The sequence below is a fragment of the Trachurus japonicus genome, chromosome 6, assembly GCF_045865225.1.
Source record: "Trachurus japonicus isolate A0001 chromosome 6, Traja_1.0".
NCBI lineage: Eukaryota > Metazoa > Chordata > Actinopteri > Carangiformes > Carangidae > Trachurus > Trachurus japonicus.
In genome coordinates, this window is record NC_140912.1 from 26843356 (window position 1) to 26856946 (window position 13591).

Consider the following 13591-nt stretch of genomic DNA (forward strand, 5'->3'; position numbering starts at 1 on the left):
ACGTCTTGAATTCCGATGGAACGCCATTTTGTCGCCAGGAAGCTACAGAAGTAACCAGGCAGGTAGCGCGCGGGGAAAGTCAAGGAGAGCTAGCTTGGATGAAGAACCGCACTGTGGGATTTTAATGGCATTATCTTGCAATATTTTTATGGTCAAGAAACAAGAAACGTTTTGTTTTTGTTATCTGTGGATCATTCATCATCTTTATGGACTTGATGAGGAACATAAACAATGGAGGTGAGGCAGAGTCGGACTTCTAGACTCTTCTAACAGGTGAGTTTTAACGTCATTGTGCTGCTAACGTTACTGCTGGTATCCGGTGGTTGTAGATTTTGGAAAATGATATGTAGCCTATGTGCTTATGATTAGCGTTGTCCACTTCAACGTTAAAGTGTTTTAATCTGTCAGAACTAACTTAGTCCACAATATATGGGCCTGTGAGCCGTTTACCGCCGTTACAGAACAACAACAGGGGTTTTAACAGTTGAACAAAATATGGCAAAAATATGCCTAGCCTACATTATGTGAAAAGGCGTTGTTATACTTACCAGACTTTTTCTTTCTTTCTTTCTTTCTTTGGCAGTAGCCTAAATGTTTAAGATGGCTGTTTGATTATCTATCAAGAGCTCCACATAGATGTGAACCAGTCAATCACATTTTTCCTTCGACCACAGAAACCTGTTGAATGCCAGCAACAGTTGTCCATTTACAATAATAATATAAGAGGAAACTGTCCAGCAAATCCAATGGCTTTTTTTTTTGGATGTACAATCAAATTATTGACTAGTGTTGTAGTCAAGACCACCTAACCCAGTCAAAACCAAGACTTTGAGGGGGAGGTGACCAAGTCCAAGACCGAGAGACCAAACCATTGTGAGACCATTTCCAAGACCATTACTGTATTCACTATCAGTAGGCTACTCATAATAATCATGTGGCTTGATTTACATTATTTCTCAGCTATTAAGAAAATAACATTTGATAGATAATCTATATACCATATTTAATTGAAACAAAGTTTGGATTGAGCAGGAAAAGACAGCACAGAACCTGCTGAAGTCTCTAATTATTGACACTGGTGGTGCAACCAAGTTTTTCAGATGGTTACACAAGCATACTCTTTTGTAGAACAATTTTGATTGTCTTAAAGTTATTGAATAACATCACATCAAAGTGAGCAAGTGTCAGAGAGAGTCCAGACTGAGCTTGATAATGTGGTCTCAAGGCCGGTCTCGAGTACTACAACACTATTATTGACGTACCTTTGTTTTGTTTTGCATAATAGAAGTCAAAGTGCCCAGGACAGCCCAAAGCACATTATCAAAAACAGAGCAAAATGCCACACTGGCTAGAATGATATGGAAAATACAGCGATTATATAATTCACAACGGTAGAATGAGCACTCAGTGAACCCGCTCTATTCTTTATGTATGGATATAATTAAACATGCTGCATTTGGTAATACAGCGGGGACCATGTTAGTGGAACCGCTCCCCTGGTCCACTCTGGCCCAGAGGTCCTCTTTTTACACTTTGCTCATTTTGATTATAATTATACCTTCATACAAGCTTTACCTTCATTTAGCTCTCAGCCTCCTCGGGGCATCTGCTCCATTAACTCCGTGTCTAACTGGTCCTTGAAACTTCTAACTAGTGTTTACAGTAATAAGCCCGAGCAGTGGAGGAGTCGCAGAGGATGAGCAGTAGATGGCACTGTAAGATCCAGATGGAGGACGGACTGATCCCTGCACCTCCACAACTCCTCTAAAATCCTCAAACTATTGTTTTATACATTCGTACAAAACATTCAGTGGCTTACAGGAGGCTATATAATAATAATAATAATATCAAATGTCATAGCTGCCTTTGTGCCTTTTTGAATTTTCCTGTTTCCACGTTTCACAACAGCAGAGACGTGCGGCTCTGAAAGGTCTTTTTCTTAGGAAGTGTGGGAGAGACGGTGTCATCCCGTGTCACTATCCGATGACTCTGAGTGGGTGTAAATTTCCCAGAGTCAGATAAGTTGCTCCAGACGCTGGAAAGACACTATCATCAAACGCCAAAGCAGCCCAGTGAAGATAAGAGGAGCTTTTTGATAACACATGCATGTGTCGTCCACACACGTACAGCAATATATCAAGTCATACAGGACTCTTTTAAATAAGTCAGATGACACTTTTCAACTGTTTTGACAGTTTTGTCGAAAATATGAAGGAAATAACTTGAAATACTTCGTCCCATCAGCTTCCACACCCCTGAATGCCAGCATGTTAGAGTTGATCTATTAAATTTTTGTGACTGCAGCAGCTCATAAACCAGCACTATTTTCTCATGATCTCCCCGAGGGGCTCCTTGTACTCCCCTTCACCACCTCCCCTCCTCTCCTCTCACCTCACACCCTCCTCGTCCATCTATCAATCCATCCATCAGTACAACACTTAATTTTCTCCTCTATTTTTGTATCTGGGTCCTCAGCTGTGTGGGGTGGGGGGCTGTTTCTGACAGCGAGGTGAATAGTGGTCTTGTTAATTGGTGTCAGATCATTAACATCCATCCAGCCTGTTTGCTTGGACATGTCTCGACACACAAACGCACACATATCACGCTCACAAAAGAATATGCTGCTTTGTATTTGCATGTGGTTCAGTGGCGGTGACCTTGTATATTTGATGTATGGTTGATGAGAATTAAAATCAGCCTAATTATGAAACCATTTGATGCAAATTTTGAAAGCCAGCATTCATCATTAATCCTTTTCAGGGTAATGGAGTTTATTCAAGTTGGCACAGTGTCAAGGAGACCTCACCTCACCACAGAGTGAACGCCCACACGGACACACTCGCATGCATCCGCCTGACCTGCATGTGTTTGGATTGAAAAATGGAAATCTGGAAACTCAGAGCGATATTATCAAGCATCCCCTAGAATTAATGAATAATGAAACATGATTATTTTTTATTTTAGCTGAGTTAGGGCTTGATTTTTTTTTTGTTTTGTAATGGTTGTAAAACATAATAAAACTAAGATGATCCAACAAAACTTCCAGATGATGGGAGAGGTGCCACTGTAGCACTCAAGGGAGGCATTTGTTTTAAGTTTTGGTGGCACAGCAGCAACAGCAGCTTGCCTGGAGTGAATAACAGAAGAATAACTGGTAATTTGCATAAGCAGTGACAGATTGTTGTGCTATCTGTCACTGCTGAAGCTAAAAAATTAAAGTGACACAATGATACACCACCACACACCTGCACTGTTTTTACCCTCACAGCGCAGAAAGATGGAAACTGAAAAAATATATAAAATCTTCAATACTCAAATTAGACTGGAATGATGTAATGTAGAAAACACTAGACAAATCCCAAAGTGCACGTTCAGTTCAGTTCGGTTTTAAATATATTAGTACGAATAGCAACATTTAATATCGTCAGGCACTTGACACAGTGAGGTCACGACCTTTCGGTACATACTTATTTATTACATTATCTGAATATGTAAGGAATCTTATCCGACTTCTTTACAGAGATTAGGGAAAACCCACACTTTCTCACGCGTGGGTCAAATAAACCTAAATTTCACATATCTTTAAATCAAAACATTCAAAAGTAAACACAGACATTGTTGTCCTGGGTTATCTTTTTGGAGCTAACCGCAAGGGACGTTCTCCTGGGACGACTTGTCGAGCTTCAACCGTTTTAACTCTTTATTCATCTGCAGCATTTGACATGTGTTAAGCCATTAACATGAAAATCTGTCGTATCTCCTCCATTCATCCAATATGATGTAAATGTGGCACAAGGAAAGGCATTTCTCTATTTTCACATGTGCTTTGTTATTGCTGTTGGTCAGAGTTGCATTTAAATGGCAAAAATACATGGTGGCGTAGCAGTATAAAGTAGAATTAAATGGAAATATTGAAGTAAAGTAGGCGTCAAATACCTATAAACTCAACTTCAGTACAGGGCATGAGTATATATTCCATTGCTGATAATGATATAGAAACAAACAGTATTTGATATATTAAATCCATGATTAAATAGGTGTGAACCACACTGTGCCATCAGTGTAAAAACACAACTCAGAGAGAGACAAAGCTTAAGCTGACGTTAAATCACGTCACAGAGTCGGGGGGGCAGGAAATCTCTGTGGTCAAACATCATCGTCCCAGTCCTGCTGATAATTCCCGTTTAAAAAAAAAAAAAAAAAAAAAAAGTTCAGGCGAAGTTGAAGTTTACACAGTTTCCACTTGGTCATGCAGATTAAACTCTGGTATGTCAGATAAGACTCCCCAGGACTCTCCGGCAGGGCAGGACCCAGTTATTGTTTGAGTTACATGTTTCCAGAAATCCCTATGTTTAAATATCCAAATGTGGCTTTATCTAGTTCAAAACCCTCTGTTTCTTTCTCTTCTCTCCCATACGGTGGGTGTACTGTAACATCTGGTGAATCCGTAAGACCTCTAAGAAAATCTCAACAACCGGAGCATCCACTAAGTAAATCAGCATTATTATTATTGGTGACAGAGTTGTAGCGTTGAGATCCTAATTAGAGTGGCTATTCCCCTGTGTCCTTCTCCCTCCTTGTGCTTCAGTGTTACGGGGGTGAAAGAGGCTCCATGTTGTGTTTCCACAGCTCAAAGGCTCCTAATGCAGAGCGAGGGAAAACAGCTCAAAGTGCCAGAACACAGCAGAGGAGGAAAAAGAAAAACAACCACAGCAATGAAGGAGTAATGAGGGATTTATTACAGAGGAGAGAGGCTTTGTGGTGTGTGTGTGTGTGTCCGTGTGTGTGTACGTACATGTGTGTGCTGTAATAGTCAACAGAAGCAAACACAAACAAACATTCAGATGGATAAAGAGAGGAAACTCAGCCCCTTAATTGCAGGAAGGGGGTAAATGGATTCCCCCAGAGAGAGGAAAAGTGAATTACATCCAAGTGCCACAGCTCTGAACCACATGAACTCTGTGTCCACGTTCTTTCTTTCTTTCTTTCTTTCTTTCTTTCTTTCTTTCTTTCTTTCTTTCTTTCTTTCTCAGTCTCGGCGGCTGGCCTCGCTGGTAATTCACTTTCCAGCTCTATCTGCACCTCTTTCTTTCTCCTTCTCTCTCTCTTTTTTCCCTTCCTCTCTGTCTATCTAATCTCCACAGCTTTCCTGGTGAGAGCACATCAATATCAGTGACATTATTACTTTGGTTCATGGCTGTTTGTTTGGGAGGGCAGAACAAAATGTGGGGCAGCGGCACGCGGTGACAGAGAGGCAGCGGCAGCGGCAGGGACTACTACTGAGAGGTGTCATATTAATAATAATTAGAGCTGGATGGAATAAGAAAACAAGACTGATCCATCAAGGGAGGACGCTGAAAATATAATTACAATGATTATTATAATAAATTAGACCTGCAGCTGTTCATCAAAAAGTTTGCACTGAGGCATTCTTGTGCTTTAGGTAAACATTTGTAAGACACAATATCAACTTCTCAGGTTTTAAAAACAACATAAACAGAACTGAACCCAGAACCAGAATATATGTGTGCATAACTTTTTAAAATGTACTACTTGTAGCGCCACATTATTGCAGCATTATGTAATGATGTAATAAGTTTTCAGCTCATGATTTAATTTAGTATTTTGTATAATATGCCACATTTTGTAATAAAATTCTTGAATGCAATATGTAATAAGCTTTGCCACATATTGTTACATATTGTTATTACAAAATGCAGGTGCAGAAGAAAATGTAATAATTCGGTAAAATATGTAACAATTTATTACAAAATGTGGCAACGTTTATTACCTATTGAGTTCAAGAAATTTATCACAAAAAGTGGCAGATTATTACAAAATGTGTGGCGTTATTACATCATGAGCTGAAAATGTATTACATAATGTGGCGCTACACTTTCTTTTAACCAAAATTGGACTGTTTGGCAAATGAAAATGATTTGACGACCGCTTGCAGCATCTTCAGGTTGGGAACATTGTTACAAGTAAACTTTAAAGTTTCTCACTTATTTTCGTCTGTAGTTTGGAAACTCACCAACTTTCTCACTCTGACTAACTTATTTACTGTCTTGGTCTCTCTCACAGAAGAAAAAAGCCTTCCTGACTTCTTCCACCTTCTTCTCACTTTAGTTTCTTACTCACTTTTCTACTGACCAACTCCTGCACCCACTCACTTCTGTGCCTACTTACCATATGTGCCCTGTAAACATCCAACACTGACATTGGCGCTTTTCCTGAGCACGGCTCTACTTTCTCTGAGAACACATTTCGATGTTGACAATTGCTATATGTTCAAGAAGAAAAAGAAGGTTTAATTATGTATCTGTTGGGTTTAGTTATAACATCTATAAATCCCTCTTTTAAGTTCGGCTCGAGGTGATTGAGGGAATATGCAGAAATAGAAATAACTGCATTTAACAACTGTTAACAGGATAGGCTAATCGACTTAATAGAATAAAATGGAAAGAAGCTGGCAGCAAGAGAAGCAGTCATAGTGACTATGTTTCTCTTACCATCATATCATCATCAAATATGACTTTTTAATTTGGAGAGATTCATTTTGTTCTTTCTCACAGAAAAGTAATTAAGTATATTTCCTTAATTTTATATGATAAGGGAATTGTACAAGAAAGTTTGTTGACAAAATAGAAAAGTTTTCACCGTTGACATTTGCTGTTAAATCTAACTAGATGAGCATGTCATGAGATATGTGATTCAGGTGGAGGTTACACTGCCGGCTTCCCTTCTCCTTCTGCAGCTGAGCAGTTGGGTTTTCTTAATATAGATGACACTAATAAATGTGTTATTCACCCACACACGTTGTTTTTACATCGGAAGGTGAACCGGGTGAGAGTGTGTGTTTCATTTTCATCTCTCTCCTGAAGAGTTTCCCAGGTTTTGTTGGTTGAGCAGTTTTTGTTGGTTAAAGCTGCACTAATCCTTTTTTTTATATGAACAAAGGCTCAGATGAGGACGTGTAATGTGAAACTGGCTTGTTGAAGTAAAACGCATTACTACCGGTCCACAGCGCGGTAAAGTCTCCACAGGCAGGAGATTTAAAACTCTGTTCTGTACTGAGATCTTCCTACAGTACTGTAGATGGGCTTTATGATCAGCATAGTGTGAACTCGTTTGTCAAGGGCTTCACTGTAATGGACGTTCATTTATATTTAAAAGTCCTGCACTCAAGCTGTAAGACTATAACTGACCATAAAAACAACTGTACTGTTTACTTAACCACCAAAGACAGTGTCCAAGGTGAACTTTAAGCAAAGTAAAATGGGTATTTAACCAATTTCAACATTCATGTACTGTCATTATTACTTTATGAATTATATATAAGTATATTTTACAGTTAAAAAAAAGAAATATGGGCAGCCTTGGTGTGTGGACCTCCTCAACCAAGCCTCCTGTTTGACTGTCAGAGAACATTATACCTTCACCTTTATAGAAATAAATACTCAGAAACAAAGTGCAAAATCATATACGACCCTCACCCGACGCTTTACAGATGCAGTAAAATACATAGTACATAAGGCTAAAAAAAACCCAAAAAACTTATGGGTAGGGGAGGTTAAATGCTTGGGTGAAAAGGAAAGTCTTCAGTCGGGATTTGAAGAGGGGAAGTGATGGAGAGTCTCTGATGGGCTGGGGAAGGGAGTTCCAGAGGCGGGGTGCAGTCTGGGAGAAGGCACGATCGCCATATGTTTTTAGCTTGGATTGTGGTACGGTGAGGGAAGATTACTCACAGTGGTAGCAAACTGTATTGGACTCTGTACTGAGTTGGTTAATACATTACTCTCATACAACTGACTACATCATAAATTCAAAGTTTAAATAAATATTAATATTTTGTGTTGAAATAAATAATATATTAAAATTCTGCTTCAAGTGCAAATTGGTATTTCTTGGATAATTATGCAAGTTTAACACCACATCTTGCAAGTATCATAGCCAAAATCAAAATGTGGCGGCATAATGACCTCTCTCTCTGTGTGTGTTTATATTTTATTTATTATATGTGGATGCAGATGTAGATGTAACCTCTCCAGCTGCCCCTGAGCCCCTGATCCTTTTAATTACTCTGCCCCTGCAGTACTCCTGCTCCGTACTGCGCTTTAATAATGGATCTGAAATCACAACGATGATGAAAATCCCTAGTGTCAGTTTGGCATTTATCAAAGTCAAGCATCGTAACTAAAGAAAGTGTAGCAGACATTTTTATTATCACCTCTCACTCTTTGTGACCCTTTCGCACTTTGTAGAAATGGTAATTCAGACCTTTTCATGCTGTCCTCATCATCATCATCATCATCATCATCATCACATAATCAGTGATTTTGAATCTTGACTGGAGTTTCTTTATGCTAATGAGTCAGGTCAAGAGCATAAAGTTTCCAAACCAGTTTAAAAGCTGCTCTCCCAGCATTCCTCCTCCGCTCGTATGACCTGGAAACCTCGGAGGATTTAGGCCACGCATTTCACAAGCACATACAAGTCAGCAGCACGAGGTGTTGGTGAGGCTGCTGCTGAGCCAGAGAGAGAGAGAGAGAGAAGCCTGGTTCCTCTCTAACATGTGAATGCTGAGTCGTCAGCCTCATTTCCATAACTCGGTACATTCACACTCACCTGGTGGGATTCATATGCTCCACAGATTTTAGTAGTACTCGCCGATACCGAGTACCGATACCACTTGTACTTGTACTTACAGCACTGTATATATAGCGAGCGTCCGAGAGAGAGATTGACGTCGGATGATTTCACATCATCACCGTGTGTGTTTATCAATGTAAGTGGGGAGAAGAGGAGATTATACACAAAAAATGATGTGGAGTTAAACTTTTTTGGACTGTAACAACCTCATCGTCGTTGGTAATTGATAAGCCGAGTGCCAACCGGAGTGAGACACTTAACGAGGTTTATTGTTATGGTAACCTGTTGTGCGTCTGTACCGACCCGGTTCTGAAGCGGCTGTAGTATTTAAGGAAAATAAGCGAAAACCCTGGTATTTGTATAAATGAACGGAAGAAACATGATTTTTTTGCCTTGAGAATCGGCGGCTGGTATCGGCAGCCTTTACGACTACGAGTCGTTGACAGACACATGTTGGAGATGGATAAAACACAATGTGCTGCGCTCTTTGAACCAGTTACCTGCTGTGAGTCACTTTTAAACCTCACCTGAGATTCTGTAGCAAAACAAGTCGACCCATGCTCAGATTCACTCTTAATAATTAAAGAAAAAACAAAACAAAACAAAACTGTTTATCCAAACCTTTCAGTGGATGTCAGAGCTCCAAGTCAGCTGGACACGCTGTGGCTAGTTCCCTTTATGAAATATGTTCATGTCATGGCCAATTTCCAAGACGATCCCACTGCACATGTTTGGATTAATTGTGGAAAATTCTTATTAGCTGAGCTCAGCTGTTACTTACACTTGATTCGCTTTTGGGAGCCATTCACTATTTCTTCTTAGTATATTGTATAGTAGTAGTAGTAGGTTTTGCTTCAGGCTAATTCAGCAAAATGGGGAAAAATGATGACTCGGCTTGTTATAGGCTACATGTAGAATGAATCACAGAGCATAGCTTTGTTTTTATCTTTGTTTTGGTCTTTTGTGCGTGTCTGTCAGTGTGTGCAGTGTCCGAAATTAACTTTTTGACTGACTGGCCAGGTGGACTGGTAGATCAAAAAATCCACCATTCATTTGATACATTTGAGAACATTCACTGTTTTTCTGGTGTGTGTATACAGTAATGTTGCATACAGCAAACTAGAAAAGTGACAGATATTGAATAACATGATTGTAAGTTAATTTTTAATGAAATAACTTGTTTTTTGACTTCTGCAGTTTGGATGGGAAAAAAGGACTCACTGTGGGCTCAACATATAGAAATGAACAGTATTTTCATCTTGGTGCTGGTCTGCTCTGACATTGACAGTAGATCAAGCCTTTTTTCCAATTCACTATTTGTTATAGTATAGCCTAGTATTAGATTTTGCTTCAGGCTAATTCAGCAGAATGGAGAAAAATGATCGCCCTGCTTGTTATAGAATAAATCATGTAGCTTTTTTTTCTTCTTCTTTGTTTAGGTCTTTTGTGTGTGTGTGTGTGTGTGTAGAGTCAGTAAAGTATGTCATAGTGAAGACTGTGGGACGTCTGTAGTTATACATGTCAAGAGATGAAATTAGGGGTTTTCCATGTCATTATAAAGGACGTGTTGTCTTGCTCGGGGCGGTTTATCGGTTTAAGAATCTACTGAGGCTTTGATAATGTGTTAAGAGCTACACACAGGGAGCAAACATGACATGTTGATGTGAATGTCAGGTTTTAGTGTCAGTCCCATAGAATCTAATATTTACAGCTTGTTTACAGTTTTGCTGAAATCCATCATAGGAAAAAAAAAGAGGAAATGGTTATTTATTTTCCTACAGTATGAGCAGTCTCACCACCCACAATGCAATGCAACCTTAAGACCTATTGTACTGAGTAAGATGCTTATGCAACTTTCCACAATCAAGTTTGCTTACATAGTTGTATTTCATATTAAACTAAGGCTTAATAGAGTTTGCCAAAAGGCATTGTGGGAAATTGAAGTTGTTTGCATTAAAATGTTGCATATTTGTGAGGTTGTGGTGGTGTATGACAGTATGTAGTCAGCACCACACACACACACACACACACACACACATTTCAGGGTTTTGCTCAAGGACGCTGCAACATGTGTCCTGGAGCTGAGATGAACGTGTTGTAAACACATGGGAAATCACTATAAACTCACAATTACATAAATATAATGTATGATGATGATAATTTGTACATTAATGATAAATGTTAATGTAAAAACATGAACATTTGTCTCAGTTTTAATTGAGGACTTTCTCAGAGAGTTTTGTCTTTCGTCTAAGAATCAGTAGCTGCTCACAAACTTAAATACTAAGTGAAGTCAGGAACCTTTTTCTGAACATAGTCTATATTAATTAGCACTAAATCACACAGTTCTCCTCAGCAGCACTGTGACAAACATGCATTGTCAATAGTAATGAAGCAGAAGCAAATTTCTGTCTGAGTTATTTTGGATATGTTAATTATTCCAACTTGAAAAAACATTTCATTAGGTCTAAATTTAAAGACATCTCCTCACATGTTGTGTGCTAATAACAAAAACAAAAACAGGTGCAACTGCAACATACCTACTGACAACAGAGTGTAGCCTACCTGTTTTTGTTTTTATTTTTATTTTTAAAGATCACTAAAAGCATTTTCATCATCCTTATGATTTTAGTTACGGAAATAACAATTTGCCAAGAGCATCAACACCTTCAGCTCGTCCTGATCTTCATTTCTCTTGGTCGTTCAGTTGCAGTGTTGGGCCTGAACGCGTTCAATGAACCGTCGTTCAGGAACTCGTTCATATTTTGGGCGAATGTGAACTGAACATACGTAATTGTGAACGCGTTCATTCTGGCGTTTATGAACGGCGCTCTCTCACAGTATAACTTTGTTCAACAGTGTGGCAGATTTCCATAGAGAAAACCCAGCTAAAACACACCAAACAGGCCTTGATATGTAGCAGAAAAAACACCCAATCTGGCAACACCAGCCACCACAGTGTCACACTGTTGCATGCGTTAGTTCATTTTAAAATTTGTGAACTGAACTTTGAACTAGTTCATGTACAGTAGAAAGTGAAATTTCCCAACATTGTTCAATCGATTTTTAAATTGAATGAAAGGATTGATAGAGGAGGTTACAGCAGGTGTACACCATGACAGGATATAATGTCAACAACACTGTGTGTCAATGGGAAACTAGTGCATGATTCTCATGTAGTCCTTCCTGGTGTGAACTTCTTTTTGTCTTTCCATCTGTTCATTACAGTCGTCTAGTTATATAATTCAACATTAACTTGTTCCTGGGGTATAGACTGTAGAAAGTTCACATCCTGACTTGTCAAACCTCTAAAGAAGACACAGATGTGACAGTGGTTTCAGAGGTGGTGACGTTTTTTGTGTTTTAAAAAAAAAATCTTTCACAGCTCTCTCCTGTTGGTATCGGGTGACTGACAGTAAACAGAGTATGACGTGACAGCTCTGACATGAAAACAGATCTGGTCAAATTAAAAAACGGCTAAATCAAAACAAAGGTGTCATGTTTGTGAGAGATTATCTTAATTGTTGCTGATGTTTTTTCATCATCAAACTGCAGCGACTGCACATAGAAACCTAACGTATCATGGAGGAGAAGGGGATCGTAGACCATCTGAACAAAGGAGTGAAAGACAAGACGATATGTGCAAGGATGCAATTATATCAGTGGCCTGCTGTCATGTTTCTATAAGAACCTGCCGTTGGCATAGTTCAGGATATAATCGTGGTTGTCAGAGAGGATGATGGATGATGGCAGATACTCTCCAGTGCTAGGATACAAGTAATGACTCGCATTAGGGCCAGTTCATTCAGCATGCTAATACCCAACAGGTCATTTGAGCATTTAGTCATGTAAATTGCACATTAAAGTGTATGGGCAGTGAATTGGTCTGTTATTAAATCATTTTATGGATGTTTGAGTTCATTTCAAAACTCACTCACTCCCATTTAAGTATAAAACTACATGACAATGGAGCTGCTTCATATATCTGCCCTGTTTTAAAAGAACTGTGCAGAAAGTTAATTCAACTGCGTGAACGAACAAGGAACTCTTCTGATCATGTTGTCTTCCAGCACCAGACTATCAAAGCTTTCTCTGATGTGGAACTTGGATGTGGAACTTGAATGTGGAACACAGATGGTTTACCTTTACCATTTGTTATGTTGCAGCCTTATGTTAAATTCATGCTCAATATTTCCCTCATTACACTCACATGTCGACAGTTTAATTTATTTATGCAAGTCTATTAAAACAACTGACATGTTTAAAGCATACCTGTATTGTATCGATGCTGGAATGCAAAGTATTGATTTTATATATGAGTTGCAAATACAAATTGAAGGGTTTGGCACTAGGATACATAGGTATTGAGGTAAATGCAGAGACTGCTTGATGAAAAACTGCCCCCGATGGAGAACACACATCAGCGGTTTTGCATGGATTTACCTCTAAAACAACTTTGTCTCATAACATTTTGTTATTATCTCATAGCGTGGTGAATGTGCAGGTCACAACTTGTCCACCAGAGCGTTTTGGAGTTGTTGGATTGTGTATTTGATGAGTTTGATGAGGGAAACCAAGAAATCCCATTAGCCTCCGTAGCGTAGCTCTGAGCGGCTCGCGGCTCTGCTCCTCCGTTCTAAATATAGCTTTCACCGACAATTAAAGGTAACGAACCTACTGCTATGACTATAGAGATTATGGGGATGGGCCAATTTGCCAAAAGTATTGTAATAACACTGTGGTGATTTGCACATGTACCGAGCTGAACTCTGGAGAATTCTGTATTCTGTTCACAAATACAGTATTCTTTTATATTATATGTGCTCATATGTCATATATGGTAATAGAGTTTATGTGTATATATTATATAGTATGTCTGGGCCTCACTGAAGTAATCTGACGACAATGTTTCCGTCTTGTCAAAGTAGCTGAGTGCTCA

The 13591-nt window shown here is 39.1% G+C and overlaps 1 long non-coding RNA gene across 1 annotated transcript in view; it reads left to right on the forward strand.

Annotated features, from left to right (window-relative positions):
* Positions 1 to 163: 163 nt before the first annotated feature.
* The window catches only part of LOC146986304 (uncharacterized), a 69949-nt gene continuing 56521 nt past the window's right edge, over positions 164 to 13591 (forward strand). The window contains exon 1 of the long non-coding RNA XR_015036072.1: positions 164 to 273. This is a non-coding gene — a long non-coding RNA (uncharacterized LOC146986304). The remainder of the gene's footprint in view (positions 274 to 13591) is intronic.